The sequence below is a fragment of the Gracilinanus agilis genome, chromosome 3 (genome assembly GCF_016433145.1).
Source record: "Gracilinanus agilis isolate LMUSP501 chromosome 3, AgileGrace, whole genome shotgun sequence".
NCBI classification, from domain to species: domain Eukaryota; kingdom Metazoa; phylum Chordata; class Mammalia; order Didelphimorphia; family Didelphidae; genus Gracilinanus; species Gracilinanus agilis.
In genome coordinates, this window is record NC_058132.1 from 12,368,362 (window position 1) to 12,389,046 (window position 20,685).

The following is a 20,685-nucleotide window of genomic DNA, read 5'->3' on the forward strand; positions in this document are numbered from 1 at the left end:
ACCTACAACTTGACTGGCCAGAAATTTAGAGGTAATTTATGGGGTTGGAGTCCCCACTGCAAGAGTTTTTTGCCTGGGTTTCAGGTTCCCAAGATTTAAGATGAACTTGTAGGGGTTGGAGACCCTTGCCCGGGGTTGGAATCTCCAGTTCGTTGGGTTAGATGTCCCCGTTAAATTGAGATAGTACCAGTGGATGCACTGGAAGAGAAGGGAGAAGTCCAGGCAGGGACCAGGCCACGTCACTCTATTTCAGTGACTTCTTTGGGTTCCAAGGTGTATGAATGTGTAAGAGAGTATGTCCTGTAGATTTCTATGGAGTCTGTGTTGTTTTTTGTGTGACTAGCTATAAGATTAAACAAAGGAAGGGGAAAAGAGTTTAAGATACAGCTTCACAAAGGGGAATTTCTTTCTTAGTGGCTGTTCTGCACTCCCCCCCACCTACATTTCAAACCTCCTGGACTTTAGCACTGGAGAGGCTGTGCCTCCTCTGGCAGCAGACTTAAAATCTGAATACGAAGCAGGGAAGGGATTTCCTTAAGAAATCCAGTCAGCCTTATGACCAGCTCACCTCCAAATATCCCGCTGGGAGCAGATAGCAGTTTTGTCACTGCAAATATTTCTTTTTTAAGAATGGATCCAGGGGGCAGCTGGGTAGCTCAGTGGATTGAGAGCCAGGCCTAGAGACAGGAGGTCCTAGGTTCAAATCTGGCCTCAGATACTTCCCAGCTGTGTGACCCTGGGCAAGTCACTTGACCCCCATTGCCTACCCTTACCAATCTTCCACCTATAAGTCAATACACAGAAGTTAAGGGTTTAAAATTAAAAAAAAAAAAAGAATGGATCCTAAAACATTAATTTTTTTCATTTAAAGCATGCTTGTCCCAAAGTTGTATGTTTCTGTTTATTGTTGTCTTTGTCACAGTCTCATTTCTATGTATTCTTAAATTGGACACTTAGAAAAAGTGGTGGGGGGAGTTAGAGGATTGAACTTCCCACTGTCAAAAATCCTCAGCAGAGGACAAAAGCAATGTTCAATGATTTTTCCTCTTTCTTCTTTTGGATGGGCCCCCAAAGGATCGAAAAAAGAGAAAAATTCAGAGCAGTAAAGGGAGATTTTACTCCACAATTAGAAGCATTTTTTGCTTAAGATTTGATTTTAAGGGTTGAGGATTGCTAATGATTTTTGATATGGTATAATGTAATTTTATTTATTGTGGTAACTGTCAGTCAAATGTGAAATATTAACCAGATTTTACTGAGCACAAAAAACTCATGGTTAGAAGTTTGTTAGGCCTTGGTTTCAGTGAATTTGAGAATTGTCTAAATGTGAATAATAGCCAGTCTGACACAGAGAGGGAATGTTTATTCTACAAGGACAGAAATTCTAGTGGCTCCTTTGTAGATGTAAAAGTGATTCAGAAAAAGTTATAAAGTTGTTTTTGAGAACTTCTTCTAGAATTTAAACTTGGGATTTTAAAATGAGATGTTCTTTTAATGTATGTGCTGTCAGAACTAGCAACAAGTAATCATATGACACACAAGAAGTTTTTAAAGTGGTTAATCTGTGCATGGGTTTTAATAATACAGGTACTAAGAATTTGGTATTTTTTGCAAAAGATGGAATTTCTAAACAGTGTTGTTTTTGACTAGAGTTGTAGGAACTGTTTTTAAAATGTGTACAATGTATAAGAAGGAATTTGTGATCTAGAGATTAACATGTATTTAGACTCAAATTGCTAGAAAGTAATGATGAATGAATACAAAATATGTATGCATTTAAACTATAAAAAGAATTAAGTTTTCCACCTGAATAGGTTAAGAATATATGATATGTAAACTGTATGAAATTAACAAGGAAAATTTGATCAGCTCAGGAATCTAATAGGGGGATCACATGCAATTAAATATAGTACCTTTCCTCTTTTTGCAATAATGGTAAAGGAGGAGAAGTCAGAGGAAATAAGAGTAATGGATAAAGAAATAATAGGTGTGAATTCTAGTGCAAAATAGATACAACAAATGGTAAATCAGAGTAATATTGATGGAATTTAATCAGTTATGTAGCAATGGTTTGAGGTAAAAGGAAACTAAACTGGAAGTTCTGTTATGTTTTAAACAGAGATTTGAAAGGAATAAGAGTAAAATGCTTTGAAATTCAGTTGTTTACATACTGAAAGATTACTAAAGGACTTAAAGTTATTTGGAAGTTGTGGAATTCAAACTAAAATTTGTAGAGAATAATTTATTATGGAGATTTTGATTCATGCAGAATTTTAAATTGTAGTGATCTCACTTGTTAAAGAGGGATAAGAGGCAAGGTTGTTAGGTAATAAAAATCTAAACCAAGCCAAGCAGTCTTAGGATAAATTGCTCACAAGCTATTAACCCCTTCCTTGCACACAGGAAGGAGAAAGAAATACTTATAATTGTTCCACATTGATACTTAGGGTCTAATATAGCAACACAGTACATAAGTATGATCTTAAAGAGTTTAAAGATGAGCATATTTTAATTGTATATGTCAGAGGTTTTAAGGAGATGTTAAAGCAAGTAAAAGTTAGTAGAAAAGTCATGAATATCTTGTAAAACAGTTTTTTTAGCAGTACAGTCCCAAGAAGACCACTTTCCATCCTTATTTATCTTTCCATCATAAGAAGTTTTAAAAAATAGGTTTAAGTGTTTAAACTGATAAAAAATGGGGTTGTTTAAAATTATCATAAATGGTTTTCATCTCAGTGTATTAAAGTTGATGAACTTTATTATTACATTTGACTTCCTGGTCTTGAAAATAAATAAGCAGCCTGCTTGTCAAAAGGCTTGCTTTAAGGTTTACAGTGCTTAAAAGGTTTCAAATCTTGTAATTGGAAATAGACTACATGCTTTATGGTATTCCTTTTAAATATGACTTTTATGTGAATTGTTGCTAAAATATGTGCTTTAAGTATTGTTTGGATGTAAGCAAAAGCTCATTGTAAACCTGACTGTACCATAGGTTTTGTTCAATCCTCAGTAGTTACCTCAGTTTACCAATTTGTACTCTGAACTGAAACTTAATATTTGATAAGCCCTATGCTAAAGACACAGTGTCTCAATTTTTGGGAGTTATTGATTAGCACTTAAGGGATACCAGATGGTATGTTCATTTTGATGATGGTAACCAAGAGTCAGAGAAAATGAAGTGGTATGTTGTGTTTGAATACAGAAGAAAGATTAATCTAATGTCTTGAGTATGCAGATTTGTGATGGGTGAATGGAAATTGTGTTCTGCTTTTTAATCAGAGGGTTTTTGAGGGAAAAAGAGAGAGGGAGAAGGAGAGAGAAGGAGAGATGAAAGAGAACAGATAGGGAGGTGAAAGAGAATAGATAGATGCTCTACTCTTATAACTGAATCCTTGACCTAGGGATAATTTCTGAAATTGATGTATGTGGTGCTGGGAAAATCACAAATGATTCTGGAATTTCTCTGGAAAGTTACCCTGAAGAGATTCCTGTATGGCCTTGTCTTAGTCCTTCAGATGGCCCAGGTCTAAGAGATGATGCAGCTCTGATTTATATTTACTATGGAGCTTCTCAATCCAGCACTCCTGTTCCTTAATTCAGGTTTTGTGACTAAAGTGTGATATGTTAATTATTGCCAAAATATGTAAGAATAACTGAGTGATTAGCCTGGTAGGGATGTGAAAGGCTTGTTTGAGGGTATGGAAATTGTTTTCAGACTGCTGCTTAGCAGAATTTCTCTGAGCTGTTATGGGTAAGACTTGTCTTTTAAGGAAGGAGAAAGCTTCTGGGATCCAATGATGATGTAGTATGCAAAAGACAGAGAATGTACTGTGATTGTTAGAGAGGCAATTTTAGGATTGGACCTCTTCTGACCATCTAGGCTACTAATCCTTGAGTGACAGCTTTGGCCTGTACATGGAGCCTCCTCACTAAGTGTCCCTTGGGACGTAAGGAAATGCTTTCCCTCTCTGCCTTCTCTTTTGTGACAAGTTCCCATAATCAGCACCTAATGCAAATTATAAAATTAATGTTTCCATCTCCCCATACAACCTACTAGGTTAATAATTGAAAATTATGAAATTGTTAGAGAACATACTTTGAGAAGTAGGTGAAGTTTAGTAATAAATGACTTGTATCTGCAGCCTTAATTTACCACAACTGAAGTTTGGATCTTGAGCTTGGAAATATAACCCAAAGCTTTCTGGATTTCCTCCAGAATCTGGGATAAAGAAATTTATCTGTAAAATATTGTTATTCAAGTATTTATAGATGCCATATTAATGTGAGCTTTGCAAAAGGATATTCTTTAACAGAAACATCACGTACCATCTCTGCAAACAACTTAGGAATCAAATTTCCTAAAAGGAACAATTCCTGTCAGAGGATGATTTCTGGAGATAAAATCTGTTGGCTAAGATACCCAAATGTTAATGTTTAATATCAGTTTCTATTGTGCTAATTTTCTCTCTTTATATCTGGTGTTCTAGTTTTTGCCCCAGTCCTAGGTTCTATTTCTGCCGTTGGGACAGACACTCCCCCTTGTGACCTGTCTGCCAGTCTAGGGAAATAGTCTCTGGACAATGTCCTTCAAGTCTCCAAGCCTTCAGGACCCTGGCATTCGCTGCAGAGATGCCCCTGAAGACCCTGTGCCCACAGCTCCTCCTCCTCCTCTCAGGAATTCTATGCCCCTTATCAGTTTGAAGAAGCTACAGAAGATTGAAACCATCGGCCCTCTTCCCTTAGATATTTGGAGGAGCAAGCAGACAACATGGGACATTGTGGGACATTGTACCCCAGAGACAGCAGAGAACATTGTACCCCCATAGTGAAAAAGTTTTTCAGGCAAACTATAGGCAGGAAAATTCCTTTGCTCCCACTATGTACCCTTACCTGACACCGAGTCAAAGGTTTGACTCAGTTACTAGTAGATGGGGAATTGAGATGGAACAATGAGACCCTAATTTCTACTGTGCTGGGGCCCTTGGTGACCCTTCTTCTCCTTCTCACTATTGGCCCCTGCATCCTAAACAGACTAGTGACCTTTGTCAAAGATCGTATCAACACTGTACAGCTTGTGGTCCTTCAGCAGCAATATTGGACTATCTCTCCTACACCTTCCGTCCGTAATGACACAAACATTTAAGAATGATTTCTTTATGATCCAACTCCAGAAGTGGGGAATGTGGAACCTAAAAAGAATAAAAAATCCAGACCCCTGTATGACACTATAGTGAAACAGGCTTGTCTGTAGGAATTCTAACCCTAGCATGATAAAACACCCTTATCTGTAGGAACTCTTAAAGACATCCCCCACCCCATCCTGTCCCCTGCTGCATTCAAAACCCAGCTTAGCACAGCTCAGGGTCCCATATCAGCCTTATGATGTGAGACCCTTAGCTTAAGCTAAGATAATAAAGTCCCTTTGGATTTTGCATTGCTGCTCTCCAATTCATTTTTTTGGGATGGACTCTAAGCACTTCAGTGCCACAGTGAATCAGTCTCTGTATATATATAGTTCTCCTGGTTCTGCTCCTTTCACTCTGCATCAGTTCCTACAGGTCATTCCAGTTCACATGGAATTCGTCCAGTTCATCATTCCTTTTAGCACAATAGTATTCCATCACCAGGCAGCTGGGTGGCTCAGTGGATTGAGAGACAGGAGGTCCTGGGTTCAAGTCCGGCCTCGGACACTTCTAGCTGTGTGACCCTGGGCAAGTCACTTAACCCCCATTGCCCACCCTTACCACTCCTGGGCCAAGGAAGGTCCCTAGCCCAGATGAAAAAAGGAGGAGGGTTGGGCGTGGGGCTAGCAACCCCACCCTGTAAAAACTACATCTGCTAAAGAAACTGCAACCTAAAGTAGGGGCAGCTGGGCTAGCTCAGTGGATTGAGAGCCAGGCCTAGAGACGAAAGGTCCTAGGTTCAAGTCCGGGCTCAGACACTTCCGGCCTGAGCGACTGTGTGACCCATTGCCTACTGGTTGTGGCCCTATGCTCCTAGAATGGAGTCTCAGGATAAAAAAAAAAAAATTCCATCACCAACAGATACCACAATTTTTTCAGCCATTCCCCAATTGAAAGGCATTCCTCATTTTCCAATTTTTTGCCACCATAAAGAGCATGACTATAAATATTTTTGTACAAGCCTTTTTCTTATTATCTCTTTGGGATATAAACCCAGCAATGGTATGGCTGCATCAAAAGGCAGATAGTCTTTTAAAGCCCTTTGAACAGAGTTCCAAATTGCCATCCAGAATGGTTGGATCAATTCACAGCTCCACCAGCAATGCATTAATGTCCCAATTTTGCCACATCCCCTCCCACATTTATTACTTTCCTTTGCTGTCATTTTAGCCAATCAAGCAGGCAGTCTTTTAAAGCCCTTTGGGCATAGTTCCAAATTGCCTTCCAGAATGGTTGGATCAATTCACAACTCTACCAGCATTGCATTAGTGTCCCAGTTTTGCCATATTCCCTCCAACATTTATTACTTTCCTTTGCTGTCATATTAGCCAATCTGCTAGGTTTGAGGAAGTACTTTTGTTGCATTGGTTTTTATTTGTACAAAACCTTTTTAATATAATCAAAATTATTCATTTTACATTTTGCAATATTCTCTCTCTTGCTTGGTCTTAAATTCTTTCCTTTACCATAGATCTGACAGGTACACTATTCTAAGTTCACCTAATTTACTTATTTCTCCTTCTTTATATTTTTCTTTCTTTATATTCAAGTCATTCACCCATTCTGAATTTATCTTGGTGTGCAGGATGTGAGATGTTGATCTAAACCTAATCTCTCCCATACTGTTTTCTAATCTTCCCAGCAGTTTTTGTCAAACAGTGGGTTGTTGTCCCAAAAGCTGGGATCTTTGGGTTTATCCTAAACTCTCATGTCGAGAACATTTACCCCAAGTCTATTCCATTGATCCTCCCTTCTCTCTCTTAGCCAATACCATGTTCTTTTGATGAGCACTGCTTTATAATACAGTTTAAGATCTGGTACTCGTAGGCCCCCATAAACGTTTGGGTTTTTTTGTTTATTTTTTTAATATGCTTCCACACTAGTATAAAATTTCCAGGTATACCTTGCCACTGTCAATATTTCAGACATTTTATCAGGTAGTCAGAATTTCCAGGTAGATCTAGAAAAACTTTCTGAGTTGTTTTATCTGCCTGAACATTAGTAGCCTTAATTTTACATTCTCCCATGCTTTTCACACTGTATAATAAAAATATCCTCATTCTTAAGGTCTGGATCTATTCCTATTATTAGGAGAGCTCTGTTCCTGAAAATAGGACTCAGCTGCTGTAGTGCCAATCTTTGTAATTTATTGAACTGCTCCTGATGACATCAGCAACCAATGTCTTTTCTGTGTACTATTTCCAGCAAAAAAGGCTTTATTCAATTGACCTACATACTTAATGATGGATGGCAGATTTAGATCACTTTAAAGTTAGTGCCTCCTTCTGTTCATTATCTCCCATTTATACCATCAATATGATGTTTACATGTATGTCTTCCCCATTAGACCCATTTTTTGCTTTTCTTTCTTTGCCCAGTATTTAGCACAGTGCCTGGCACAGAGTAGATGCTTAATAAATACTGTTAGCTGACTGGCATGTAATCTTATTTATCCTCCCAACATCACCAGGAACTAAGGTGTTATTATGCTAATTTTATAAGTGGGAAATTGAGGCAAGCAGAGGTAAAGTGACTTTCCCAGGGTCACACAATTGGTATGTGTCTAGGGACACATTTGAACTTGGGCCTTCCTGACTCAGAGTCTGCTGTTCCATCCATTGGGCAACCAACCTAGCTGTCTAGTTACACCTTTTTTTTTTTTTTTTTTTAACCCTTATCTTCTGTTTTGGAATCAATACTGTCTGTGGGTCCCAGAGCAGAAGAGTGGTAAGGGCCAAACAAAGGGGTTTAAGTGACTTGCCCAGAGCCAGACCGCAAGGAAGTGTCTCTGGCCACATTTGAATCCGGGACCTCCTGTTTCTAAGGCTCTCAAGCCATCGAGTCACCTAAAAAACGGTGGCATTTACAAAACAAAATGACCTGGACCTCCATATTAAAGTTAAAACAGGCAGGCCTCTAAGCCAATCAGGCGCGAGAGTCTCTATGTGGGGGAAGGCCTGAAAGCATCGCAACCAATCAGAAATCAAAGAGAAGAGGTGGGGGCGGGGTATTGTTTGTATGTATGTGGTTATCTCTCCGGGCTGGCCTTCGGGGTTTGACCGGTCCTAGGACGAGGTGGTTCTGGGAGCCCACAGAAATCTTGCTGGCGGGGCAGTGGTCAAGCAGGCCCCCGCCTCGCGGTACCCACATTCATTGGCTGCCGACCGCAAGGCCGCTCTGGAAAACCCTGGGATGAGGTGAGATCATTGACTCATCGCACTTTGGGAACTCCATTTCCCAGAATCCCTCACGAAGGCCAGCCTACGGGTCACCGGTCACGTGGTGTGTCTACCTCTTCCTGCGCCCAAGTGGGGAGGTGGTACCGGAAGCTGTGGGACTGTAGTTCCCGGGATTCCTTGTTCGCCGGCACTGTTCCCCTAGTATCCTGCCATTTTTAGTCCGGAGTTGCTGATGCAGCTTGTAAAGGTGGAAGGTTGAGTACTGGGACGAGCGTCCAGGTAGAACCTCGAACAGCCACGGACACCTGCTGGGTCCGCCCGACACCAGAATGGGCGGCCCAAGAGCGTGAAAGAAGGTGGGAACACCCTGCTTCGACTCGCTTGCCCAAGCGAGTGCGTTTGAGAGGAAGGGGGCGGGAGAGCGGGGCCGGGGGGGCCAGCATCTGAGCGCGTCCGGGCTGAATCCCCCGCCTCGCGTGGGATTCACACAGTGAATTCACGCACCCAGTGCCCAGTGCCCAGCCCCCCCCCCCCCATCTCCTCTTCAAGCAGCAGCCGGGATAGTTATCGGTGGAGCCGCGGGGTCCCCCGCCGGGCCTTTGCTGCCTGGACACCAGGACCCTGCACTGACCTCCCTGCCCCCTTCCCCCGCAGCTCCAGGGCCCCTGAGAGCCGGCAGGTGCTGGTGCCCCCGTGATGCCAGCGCCTCTAGACCGGGACTCCTGAGGTGCGGTGACCATGGAGGCCTTGGACCTCATGCTGGAGGAGAGAGGTGAGGGCCACGGAAGGTTGGGGGTTTGGAGCTGCCCCGGGATCTGGAGGGAGGGCTCAGGGGTGGCCAGGCAGGCGGGCAGGCAAGACCCGGACGCAGGAGGGCAATGCACTGTCTTCCCTCCTTCCTTCCCTCTTTCTTTTCTTCCCTCTTCTCTTTCCTTCCTTGCCCTCTTTCCTCTGTCCTTCCCCCTCAGCTCTCATCATGTACTTGTCCTAGTAGCCTTTCCCCCTCTGGGACACCTTCATGCAAAGCCTGGATACCCACTTGGCGTGAGTGGGAGTGGGGCCCTTTTTCAGGCTCAGGCTGGCCCCCTGCTCTGTAGGGACACACAGATCTCTTTTCTGCATACCCAGCCCCAGATGTCCCCTTTTCGCTCTTGGGTTCAGCCCTCCAGGAAGAATAGGGAGGCGATCTTCTCACTGTCCTCTGCTCTGTCAAACCCCATGGGGAATATTGGGTTGAGTTCTGGGCATCCCTTTTGAAGAAGGTCATTGAGAATCTGGAGAGCTTGCAGAAGAGGGCCCAGCCAGGAGTACCAGTGCCTTGAGTCCATGGCAAGTGTGCACCAGGTGAAGGCACTGGAGGTCTTTAGAGAGAATATTGGGGGTGAGGGAGCAGGGGGAGTCATGGTGTGTTCCCTCAAGCATTCCAAGGGCTGTCATGTGGAGGAGGGAGGAGATTGATTCTGTTTGCAAGACCAGGAGCCTGGGGGAAGTTCAGAGAGGCCCATTGAGGCTGGTATCTGCCCAGACTTGGTACCAACCATGAGGGCTGTCCAGAGGTGGCCTGAGCTGCTTCAGGAGGGACGGGTTTTCCTTTCTTTCTAGGGCTTCAGTTAGAGAAAGGATTCCTTTCCTGGCCAATGGGGACCCCTTCCTGCCTCACATGCCATGCCTGGGTCCACACAAAGGCAGTTCTTCAGGGGTAATTTTTCCTAAGAAATTCAGAGCTAATGGCACAACTTGAATCACAAGAATGGACAGACAGAGCAGCTTTTCCTGGCCATCACGTGCCAGTGTCCAGCTTGTGGTCCACTAACACGCCCAGCCTTTGTTCGTGACTTGTTCTCCCTCAAATGATGCTTTAAAGAATCTTAACAAAAACTTCAGTTGCACAACTTGACATTCTTCCAGCCTAACTTTGTCTCATTGGTTTGGGTCTGTTGTGCCAGCTTGCTGAATCCTTAGTCAGTGTGGCCCTCTCCTGCAGAATATCTGTTCTCTCTCAGCATGGGTCTTCCTCAGAGCTGGTAAGCCTCAAGGCCTCTATCCAGCACTAAAACCCTTGGACCTAGTGGCCAGGGGCAGAAGCTTGGGCTCTTCCACTAGAGCTCTCCCTCTGGGACAAGGATTCTTGACCTGGCATCGGTGGACTTGTCTTTCTGAACTACTTGGATAACGGAATTCAGTGTCATATATGGGCAGGTGGGTGGTACCTGGATAGAGCACTGGCCTGGGAGTCATACAAACCCAGGTTCAAATCTGGCCTCAGACACTTAGTGGGCATGGGCCCCCCCATAGACAAGTCACTTCAACTGTCTGCCTCCAAGAGCTATTTGTAAAGGGCTTTGAGACTGTAAAGCACTGTCTTAAGTGTTTCTCAAGGTCATCCCGGTGACTGTGATATCATAAGTGGTTTCCTTTGTTTTTCCACACATTTTTTTCTGAGAAGGGGATCCTTCAGCTTCCCCAGACTGTTGGAGCAGCCTGTGATACCCAAAGGATTAGAAGTCTTGGTCTGGGTTGACTTGGATCCATTCAGTGGTGCCCTTGGGGGATGCTCCTTCAGCCAGGCCTGAATTTGCCAAACCATGTTATCTGGACTGTTGATTATCAGAGGGGAAGTAAAGTTGCTGTGGCCTGACTTCCCAGTCTCAGAGGTAGGAAAAGGCAGAACTGACCCTCTGTTGAGATACTGCTGGAATTCCAGGAGAAGGGATGATTCCACCCCTCTTCCCCTGCTCCATTCCCACCTGTCTGGCTCTGATGTTGCTTCTTCCATGGAGCCCCCCCCTTTGTCTCTGGTGCCCCTTCCATGTGGGCATCATTCTTCCTTCTGCCTTTTGGGGCCCAGCAGCACAGCCTCTTCCTGTGAAGGCCTTTGGAGCCTCTGAAGAAAGGCAGCTCCCAGGTGTCCCCCTCATCCCCAGGGTGTCTCCTGGTTAGCCTCTGGTGTCCTCCTGAGGTGGCCCCAGACCTCAAGATGTGCTGTGAGCCTGAACCCCTAGAGCTGGTGCCTCTGCGTCTTTGAGGGAGCTGCTTGCTCACTTAGCAAGTCCTCCCTTGGAGATGGGCTCTCTTTGTTTGACCATTGTCCTCTGCTTCCCAGAGTGAAGCTGGTTCTACTGGACAGTAAACAGTCCAAAGGAAATCTGGATCATTCTGCTTCTTTGTCTCCTCTGTTGTCTCCTCCTCTCCCCTTAGTTCTTTGACACAGTTAAGCAAGCCCTGTGTGTTCTCCTTAGGTGCATGTCCAGCCCCTGGTTGTGTGACCTCGAGCTTCTCTGGCCCTGAGCTTGGGGGGGGTCTCTTAGTGGGGCTCCTCTCTGGGGCCTGTGCTTCCTGCATACTTGTCACACGAGTGTCTAGAATGTGCGGGATTTCTGGGCTTCAGGGAACAGGCATCTTCTGGGATTGTTCCCTCCCACTTGTCTTTTCCCAGATCTTTTTTTGGAAAACATGAGAGTAATTTCAGGAGTGCAGAGAATTAAAACTACTCACTGATGCTCTGGGGAATTTTAGCTCTCAGTCAAGGATGCAAAGTATGATAATGGTTCCTGAAAAGCCCATTATCTCCACCAGCTCCTCTGCAGGAAGTGTCTTTAGAGCAGAGCAGAATAGCCCCAGCCAACATTGGAGCCAGGCTCTCAAGTTGGTGAAGCTCCTTTCCTAGGTTCATCATGGCCCAGTGTCTTCAGAACATCACTGGGCTTGGCATGGGACCTGGGATTTCACTGGGAGGCAGACCCCTGTTGAGGAAGCTCCCCTTCCCAGCGTAGGTGTCCCCTCATTCCATTTTGTGTTGGAGAGCAGCCCAGCTCACACTGAGGTTATTCTGGGGTCACTCAATCAGTATAGAGCAGAGGAGGACTTTGAGGGCAGCACTGTGACCCTTACACCTTGCTGTCTCTCAGTGTCACCTACGCGCCACAGGTAAATATTTTCCTTTTAATAGTGAAGAATTTGAGGTTCAGAGATTTATTTGAATTCCCATTGTCACATAGATCAGCTAGAAAGTGTAGAAGACATTTGAACTTAGGACCTAATGTTTTTGAGCCATTAGAGTCCTACCCCTCATTCTTCCTTAGAGGTTGAGGTGCATATGAGACACCGAGTTCTCTGCTACAGTATTCCCATTCTCAGGATTCCCATAGTTTGTATTCTAGCCACCAGTTCCTTTATGTTTTTGATCTCTTGTTTCTCTTCTCTTTGCAAAACAAAATCTCATTTAGCACCAGTCATGCCTTTACAATTTTCTTTTGGCTAAGAGCATTTTAGCAGCTCTCTGGAAGATTGGGCCAACCCCAGATTGAGTTCTTTCTGCTATTTGTTGATTGTTCATTGAATCTAAGCCCCCATGTCTCCTGCAATGCAGCTACAATATTCTCTGCCCACCATGTTATCCGCTGAGATTATGAAAGCGCACACTGAAGTGAGCTGTTTTAATTGTTCCCACTGCAGCTATACTGGGATTCACATCACTTCTCTGGGCTAAGATCTGGACTGTGTGCTTCTGGGGCTATGCAGCTGCTGCTCGTAGGTCCAGGCTGACAAGAGGGCCCAAAGAAATCTCCCACACTGTGAAAAACACTTATTGCTCCAGGCTCCACCTTCTATCTTCTTCTTATCATAGCTGAACAGAAAGTTGTTCATCCTTTGCTTTCAAAGAGAATCTGGGGCATCACAAGGATGATGTCTTGACTTGCAGATGAATTGGATTTAAGTGAGGCAGAATTGCACACATTTGCTGGCCTCGTCTCTCTTCCAGAGTCAGCAATAAAATAAAAGTCAGAATAATTGGTGATGGCCTGGGCTGTAGTAGATGACTTTGGCATCCTCAATATCTGACCAAGCTCTGAATACTCCACAGTACCTGCTTCAGCTGCCTTTGTGGCTAGTGGAACAAATTGTGCTCATTCTACCGGGGACAGCCTTCACATGTTTACAGTAGATGCTCCCCTAACTTACTGTCAAGTCTGAGGCCTGGCAGTCCATCTGCTGAGGTGGTTTTACTGGGGTGCTATGGCTTCTTGGAGCCACAGGAGAGAGTTGGGTGAGAGGTGGCATCAGAGGTGCTGATCCTTCCAGAGCACCTATACACACCATGAACAGAAAGATAAACTTAAAAGACTTTGGAAACTTTCTAAGGGCCCTATACAAGAATCTTTTTAGGGTCTGCAGACTCAGGGGTCTTTAGGCTGCAGATGTAGCCAGATTTCCTTCCATGGACCAAAAGTAATGGTATCTTTCTTGGGCCTCAGGTGTAGGGGTTCTTCTGTAGGTAGTGGGTGTTGTAGTATTCTATGGGCCATAAGGAGTATAGGAATATAGAGAATAGGAGACTCTCTGGGCCACAGGAGTAGGAGTGATCTCTAATGGTCATAGGTATTGGGGTCTTTCTGCAGATCACAGATATTGTAGCCTTGTTCTAGCTTTGTCTAAAACTTCCCTCAAAAGCCAGGACAGCCAGAGAATTCATTGTTGTTCCTTTCTTGGGCAGTGCTGAACAGCCCAGTCATTTCTTTATCTTGGTTCCCACGTGCCCTGTCTTTCATCTTCCTGCTTATACCATTGGTTTTTCACTTTCGGCATGTTCCACTGTTTTTAAATTTCATTTTGTCCTCCTAAGAAGATGTGAGGCAAAGTGATGCCAGGGAATGGCCTTTCCATTTTTTAGATATGGAATTCGGGGCTCCAGAAAGCTGAGTGAGTTCAAGGGCTTCATACTTCCTCAGTATGAGAATTGGACTCCAGGTCTCCTTGTTCTCAATTCTGTGTCCTTTTCTATAAACCACATTGTTACTGTGTTCAGAAACCTTTTTTTTAAAACTCATTTAGATAACACTTATCTTCTCCCTTCTTTTTTTCCTGTAACTTCTCTTTTTGGTTGGTGCAAACACATACAGTTTATCAAAACAGATTTCTGCTTTGACTTGTCTCTTTTGTATTCTAAGTCCTCCTTATTAAGATAAAAAATAATAAGGGCTGATATAAATATATAAATTAGTATTTTAATTAAAGCCATGCTGATAAATAAAGTCATTAGACCACGCGCTTGTAAGAATTCAAAACTGCCACCCAGCCATTATTGTTACCTCCCGTCTCTTCCTGAGTCTGCTAGCCAAGAGGGTGAGTTCCTCCTAACCCAGGAGATTTAAACTGACCTCTGCGTGGTGACGTAGGCGTCCCCACACCCAAAGAACAGGAAATGGAAACCCGTTGGACCACGGGAAATGTAGTTTGATAGTTCCCACGTGTCCATAGAAAATATATATACTTTTAGATGGCATCTCCCAAATTTCACTTTTACATCCTCTTTCAGGAAGCGGAAGCTTGTTTCATCATTAGTCATCTGAAATCTTGGTTGATTGATAAGAGTTCATTTAGCATGATAGTATTCCACCAAACTTATATACCATAGTTTGTTCATCCATTTCCCAAGAATGGATACCCCCTCAGATTCCCAGTTTTTACCACCTCAAAAAGAATTATCAATATTTTTGCGTGTCCTTTGTTTATTTTGCTTAAGACTAATTCTCCCTACCTTAATTTACCTTCCCTCCAAACTTTTTCTCCCTTCTTCCCTTTACCTCCTATTTCCCCACTAAGGGAAATGTATTTCTGTCCTCTATTGTGTGTGCAATAATGTGTATTCTTTCTTTTGACCAGTTCAGATGAGAGTGAGATTCAAGTGTCAGCTGTCTTCCCACACACGCCCTCTCCCCCAATTCCTCTTCCTCTCTTTCTAGTCCTTTATTAAGAACATCAAGCCCTAATATAACTACTGCCATACCTGGTCTCGTTAGACTCCCTTTATGAACTCTGATGATCATATTGTCCAGAAGGAACACACATTTTGTCTCCCTCTATTTGACTGTAAGCAGTTTATCCTTATTTAATCTTTTCTCATTGTTCATTTATTACTTTTTTATGTTTCTCTTCACTCCTGTGTTTGAATTCTCATATTCTCCATAGCTTTGGGCCTTTTTAAACCTTTAAGAAGACTTGGAAATCTTCTGTTTCTTTAAAGGTCCTTTTTTTCCCTCTGTAGCTTTATGTTCAGTTTTACTGGGCAAGTTATTCTTGACTAGAACCTAATATTCTTTGCCATCTGGAATATCATATTCCAAGTTCTCTACTCCTTTGTAGTGCTGGCTGTTAAATTATGTATATCCTGACTGTAGCTCATTGGCACTTTTTTTCTACCTACTACTTGTATTTTTTTGGATTCTGGCTAAGATATTCCTGGGAGGTTTTATTTGGGGGTTTCTTTCAGGAGGTGTGACAGGTAGATTCTTTCTATTTCTGCTTTGCCTTCTGGTTCTCAGAATTCTGGGCAGTATTCTCTTAAGATTTCTTGAAATAGGATGTCTAGGCTTTTTTGGAGGTAAGGTATTAAAATGATTATTTATAAATATAATAATATTGATGATTCTAATTTTTTTATTCCTTATCTGTTTTACATGGAGATACCTTACATTTTCTTCTATTTTTTTAGTCTTTTAACTATTTTAACATTTCTTCTTTCTCATGGAGTTACTGCCTTGTATTTGGTCTGTTTTAATTTTCAGGAAGTTTGTTTTTTGGGCATGGCTTTGTACCTGTTGTGCCAAGCTGTTAATTCCTTTTTCATTTCCTCTATTATTTTCATGATACCAGTTGGCAATACTTTAACTATTTTAAAACAGCAATTATATCTTATATGGATATCTTTGCCAGATTATCCATGAACTGATGGAACTCTGGAGCCACAGAAATGCTAAACAATGAAATACTAAAGAGCAGAGGGGTTGTAATCCAGAGAGCAAGAATTCACACAGAAAACCACATATCCTTGAAGCTCTTGAAGATAATTAGCAAATCATTCCATTTCCTTTAAGTCTTAAAGCTAGATTCCATTATCTAGTATATTAGTTGCCCTTCCTAGCTTTGTGTCAGTAACAATTATGATTAGTATGTCTTCTTGGTTTTAAAGGCTGATAAAAATGAGGAAGAAAGAGTAAGTACATAACCTATTGTATATGTGGCAATAGATACTTCTTTCCAGGGTAATGTCAATCTAGTAAAACATTACTTTTTAGATTGGTTATTTCAATCAGCCACAGATCACATAACTGTAGCATATCTTGGGAACATTCCTCACGTCAACAAGGGATACCCTAAAAGATTTGTAGAATATGCCACTGAAATTGCGATCCATTATGGCTAAGGCATCTTTCCTGATAAAGCAGGATGAATTCTCATTAGTAATGAGGTATGATTGGCAAGGATTCATTTCAAAATGCATGTTCAAATTTGATCAGACATTGATATCAAAATGGTAAGTGACCTTTATCTAGCTCTTGAGGCTCTACAAAGCCCTTATTTGGTCCTTATAACATCCCTACAGGTATTGATATTCCTATTTTGTAAATTAGGTAACTAAAGCTAAAAATTTTAGTGACATATTCTGATTTCAAGTTTGATACTATTGCCTGACTATAACACTGGCCTCCACCTTAGCCAGTTACAGTTTTCAGAATCTCCCTTTCCCAATTAAAAAATATCTCTCACAGTTCTAGGAACTCATTCATTCTTCATGATTTTTCAGAGAATAACATACACTTGCAGGTGGTTTTGATACACTGTGACATAATTCTTTGGGACCTGGATATTGGAACCTACTCAGTTTGAATACTTGTTAATTTATTATCTCAAAATTGACTTTCTATCCTTATTTATAAGGATAATAAATATTGTTTGGTTGTATAGAAGGAGCCTTGGACTAAACTAGGCAGAAGATTTGCAGTGGTGTGCTAGTCTACCCTCATTTTAAGTTTGGTCATTCACTAATCAGTTAAATTTATTCTGAGCCTCCAAATGTAACATTACCTGCCCCAGACTGCTTCACAGGATTGTTTGAAAGGATTAAATGAAATAATTTATGTTAAAATACCTTTATAAATATTCATCCCTACAGATATGTAAATGCTATTGTTTCATTTATTCATTTCAGATTGGGAAACTGAGGCTGAAACAAAAGAATCTATTTCAAAGGTTGATATCGTTATGGATGCATCAGCCCAGGAACAGTACTCAAAAGATGATCTACAGTGTGCCAAGTTGGGAGAAGGCTGGAGTTATGATGCTGAAAAACCCTCTATGCACAATGAAGGTGGGGAATCGTTCAAGTGTAATTCAGACCTTTTTCAGGATCACATAGTATATAACGTAAATCAAACACACGATTACAATGAATTTGGAAAAGACTTCATGCAAAATAAACATGTTCCTGAGCATCAGAAAATCCAATCTAAAGAGAAACTTCATGTATGCAAAGAATGTGGCAAAACTTTTAGCTTCAGCTCATCCCTTATGTACCATCAGAAAATTCATACTGGAGAGAAGCCTCATAAATGTAATGAATGCGGGAAAGCTTTCATTCTTAGAACACAGCTCAATTCCCATCAGAGAATTCATACAGGAGGGAAACCTTATGAATGTAATGAATGTGGAAAAACTTTTAGATACAATTCATCCTTTACTTATCACCAGAAAATTCATACTGGAGAAAAACCTTATGAGTGTTATGAATGTGGGAAGGTCTTCAGAGGGAACACACAACTTAATTCCCATCAAAGAATTCACACTGGAGAGAAACCTTATGAATGTGATGAATGTGGGAAAACCTTCAATCAAAGCACACAGCTTACTTTCCACAAGAGAATTCATACTGGAGAAAAACCTTATGAATGTAATGACTGTGGGAAGGCCTTCATGCAAAGTGCACATCTTATTTCCCACCAGAAAATTCATACTGGAGAGAAACCTTACGAATGTATTGAATGTGGGAAAGCTTTTAGCTCTAGTACATCCCTTACTTACCACCGGAGAATTCATACTGGAGAGAAACCTTATAAGTGTAATGAATGTGGGAAGGCTTTCATTCAGAGTGCACATCTTACCTCCCACCAGAAGATTCATACTGGAGAGAAACCCTATGAATGTAGGGATTGTGGGAAAGTTTTTAGCTCCAATTCATCTCTTATTTACCACCAGAGAATTCATACTGGAGAGAAACCATATGTATGTAATGATTGTGGGCAGGCCTTCAGAGTGAACACACAGCTTACTTCTCATCAGAGAATTCATACTGGAGAAAAGCCTTATGAGTGTAATGAATGTGGGAAGGCCTTTGTCCATAGCACACATCTTACCTTCCACCAGAGAATTCATACTGGAGAGAAACCATATGAATGTAATGAATGTGGGAAAGCTTTTAGCTCTGGCTCATCCCTTACTAACCACCAGAGAGTTCATACTGGAGAAAAGCCTTATGAATGTAGTGAATGTGGGAAATCTTTCAGACACAATTCATCCTTTCTTTACCACCAGAGAATTCATACTGGAGAGAAACCTTATATATGTAGTGAATGTGGAAAGGGCTTCATTCTCCGAACACAGCTTACCTCCCACCAGAAAAAGCATACTGAGGAGAAACTTTATGAACATGATGAATATGGAAAACCTTTTTGATCAGTGAATCGCTTATTTATCTCCCCCCAATATTTGTAGAAGATGGAAATATTAATGTGATAATGTTGGAAAGCCTTCAGCTGGAGCATACATCTTTGACACCAAAATGTTTATTCTGGAAAAATTTACAAAAGTAATGAATGTGGGAAAATATTAATTCTAAGCTCAGAGAAACCTTATGATTATAACAACTATATGGAAAACTCTTCCAGCGAGGTGCATACCCTGAGAATACCAGAAAAATGCCAGAGAAAAGTCCTATATACGTAATTAATATGGGAAAGGCTTTAAACATCAATCATCGTTTAATTACCATAAGGGAATTGTTGAGAGTGAATTTTTTGAAGATCATAACTGACTCCATTTTGTTCTGTATTGACCTTTTTTTTTTTTTTTTTTTTTTGTGTGTTAGCAATCCTGCATGAAATAAGTGACCAGCTGCAATAGCTGGTTCTCTATAATGTCTTCTATTTCATCCTCAAGTTAGTACAGAAAGACTCGATTGCTGAAAAAGAAAAACTCAACCGTCTCTGGAAAGTCTCCGTTGTTTAGCCTGACAGGTAGTTCCCTTTGACTAGTGAAACTAGTTATACTAACAAGGGCACATCCCTTCCTTCTCTATCTCTTATAGCTAATTTTATACAGTTTCATTAATAAGTACGTGTTTTTCTTTGTAACCCCAGTTGCACTATAATGAATAGCCATGTTTTTTTCTTTGTTTCCTATAATATATAATGTTAGCTAACTTGTGAGTGACACATTTGCATCACTTGCAGAGTATATGATAAAACCTGTTTCTCTGATTTGTGCTGGCTTGCTGGCAATAGCTAGTCAAACAAAGAAGAAAATTCATGCCATAATTTTATCAGTCGTGGTTGGGAGAGTCAGTTCAACCTTTACAGGTTTCTATTTCTGAGAACTTTCCAACCATGTACCAGTAGTTCACCAATTCAAGAACTTCTAGAGATGGGGAACTGAAAGGGCTGATAAAGGTGCAATCTAGTACTTTTTATGCTCCAAATCAAGAGGTCAACAGAGACAAGTTAGTTTTATTTTGTGTATTTTTGTATTGTGTGACTTGGCTTTGTGTCCTTTGGGGTAACTCAGTGTTTTGACCAACCTTCCTGTATAAATTCTTTGTTAAATTTTGGATCTAGTCTGGTGTCTGGCAATAAAATACCAAGGAACCTTTGGAAAAGCTATACCTTGGGCAGAACTGGAGGAAACTGGCAAAGCTCAAATAGATCATCTGACCATAAATTCATGGTCAAGGGATGATCCCAGACATTGATGTTACGAAACTGATATGTACGCCTCATATAAAAATGATGCATGAGGCTCAATTTTACTTTGAGTAATCAGTCATCACCATAGGATCTAGTTAATGTTTCTGTTCTGGAATAGAGTCTTTAGATCCATTTTGATGAATTGTAAAAAAAAAAAAAAAAATTCTAGGAAGGGCTGGAGTCTAAACTCATACTCTCAAATTAAATGACCATCCTAGACTTATTCTACTGAAAGGCCCTGACCATTATTTGGTACCTTTGATTATGAAACCTTACAAATGCTAGAAGGAAAAATGGAGATCCATTTTCCAAAACCAATGAGTTACTGGTTTATTTGTGTAGATCTTGAAGTGAATAAATTTTGTCATCCAAATTGTGAAAAATTAATGGATTTTTTTCTTGGGGAAAAGAGAAAGCCACTCTCTCATGTGGTTTTACCAGAGGACGAATGCTAACATTCTTTGTCACATTTTCCATCTAGTCCACTACTTGTCTCAAATACTCCCCTCTCTGGAGATACCAATTAAC

General features: G+C 41.5%; 1 protein-coding gene and 1 pseudogene across 1 annotated transcript in view; one reads left to right on the forward strand and one right to left on the reverse strand.

Annotated features, from left to right (window-relative positions):
* Positions 1–20,685, reverse strand: part of LOC123240749 (zinc finger protein 721-like) — a 172,653-nt gene that overhangs the window by 37,455 nt on the left and 114,513 nt on the right. The gene's annotated exons all lie outside the window — the stretch shown is intronic.
* LOC123239026 lies at positions 17,405–18,878 on the forward strand (annotated as a pseudogene).